General features: G+C 45.4%; 1 pseudogene; it reads right to left on the bottom strand.

The window, feature by feature from the left end:
* Positions 1 to 222: 222 nt before the first annotated feature.
* Positions 223 to 809, bottom strand: LOC103256694 (annotated as a pseudogene).
* Between the last annotated feature and the right edge of the window lie 1,058 nt (positions 810 to 1,867).

The raw sequence follows: 1,867 nt of genomic DNA, 5'->3' as shown, positions 1-1,867 counted from the left end.
ACACATGATCACACTAGAAGAGTCACAACAGTTATTCAGGGACAGGAAAGCAAGCTGTAAACTTAGAATGGCTATCTCAGCAGGAATAACAGTCAACTTATTTATAAGAATTGAGGTGAGAAAACCGCATCATTCATAGATATGTCTTGCACACAGATATGCTAATTCCAGGACACTGGGAACAACAGTAAAACATACAAAGTAAGAACAAAGCCACACTACTTAACCTTCCATCATTCTCTTGGGTATTAGACCCAGGCCACCTTTGGCCACTGCAAAGATGTCTTTCCTTCTTATTCTCAATGTCAATACTTGCTCCTTGGGACACCAGAAGTTTTGCTTCCTCCACTCTCCCGCATCACAGGCTAAATGTCCTTGGCTGCTGCCTGGTGCATTGCTGTAGCCTCATAATGGCCCCTAGCTTCCGGATTATCCCCACCTTCTGGTGTCATGACAGCAATTTCATTCCTGTTTATGGAAGCCACATCATGCAGGTGAGTACCGCCCTTTGGGTTGACAGCATTCACCTGAACACCTTTTCCCAGAAGGACTTTTACAATCTCATCCCAGCCAGCAGAAGCAGCAATAGGAAGAGGAGACCAACCTGCATCATCCTCATCATACACTGGCATGCCAAGCTGCAACAAAAATTTGAGTACTATATGTCCCGCCCAACACAATACAGTTCTGCCATCCTGATCAGTTCTAGTAGCCAGAGATTCATCGGCTGGGATCCTCTCCTTCAACTCCTCCAGCTGCCTGCTGTAGGCCAGTTTGCAGACCAATAGGTTAGGCACACACCTCACCATTTTGCTTTCCCTAGGTGCGTAAAACTTCTGCTTCAAATCTAATTTCTGGGCCATTCTTTGTATTCCCAGGGCACAGGTTCAGTCAACTGACCTAACAAGCACAAAAGAGGCATTTAAGAGAGTAAGGAAGGAAGCTTGCCTCACCCCTTCACCAACTTTAAGCGGTGCAGCACGGAGACAGCCTGCTTGAGGGAAAGAGAGTGATATGAGTGAAGGACTTTGAATTGGAGAGCACCCCTGGGCCAGTCATGAGTCATGAGATGCAGATGATCCAGCAAACCTGAGAGCAATGCAGTGCCAGAGAGACCCCAGTTCTCTGAACAAAGCCTCTGAACTCACCACAGCACAGGTGGAAAACTGTAGTCCCGACAGGATAGGCTCATTTCAATCCTGCACCACCACTGGCCATCTACATCAGGCCCTGAGTGAACTAAAGCAGCAGGCTGGACTTATCAGTGTGTGCCTGGGACATGCTTCAGGTGGGCAAGGTATTTTAATATAGGGTAGACAGAGATAGATAAATGTCTTATGAGTAGTTTTTAGTTTCAAAATAGGGAAACATCCAAACATCTTTTCTGCAGGCTGGACTACCCTGTGGGCTGAATATGAACATGTCAGTCTACCCCATCCCCCCAGCTCATCAAATAAAAGCCCATCAAAGAGTAGAAGTGTTGCATTCCAACCTTTCAGTTCATGGTTTGCCATAATAATTACAAAAAATCTACTAGCTCCCCATTGAAGGTAAAGGACAACCCCACCCAAACTCTATCAGCTCCTCAAAGAAAAGTCCATCAAGGCATATAAATCATCATCAGACCACATTTTAGCTCATGTATTAGTCAAACATTAATCACTGAAAGTCTACCAAGTCTCCTGTCAAAGGCCAAATCTGTGTGCTGGGAAAAGGCTACCCCCCACCCACCAGAGGGAGAGAGATCGTAATCTCTTCACAGCAGATACCTATTGCCCACCCTGTTTAGTACAATATTGTGAAAATATATCAAACAAAAGCATGGTTTTTCTTTCAAGAGACCCACCTATGTTAGCTCTCTGCCTTC

The sequence above is a fragment of the Carlito syrichta genome, unplaced genomic scaffold (genome assembly GCF_000164805.1).
Source record: "Carlito syrichta isolate Samal-C Ts95f unplaced genomic scaffold, Tarsius_syrichta-2.0.1 Scaffold293252, whole genome shotgun sequence".
Lineage (NCBI taxonomy): Eukaryota > Metazoa > Chordata > Mammalia > Primates > Tarsiidae > Carlito > Carlito syrichta.
This window is presented reverse-complemented; position numbering and strand designations above follow the sequence as displayed.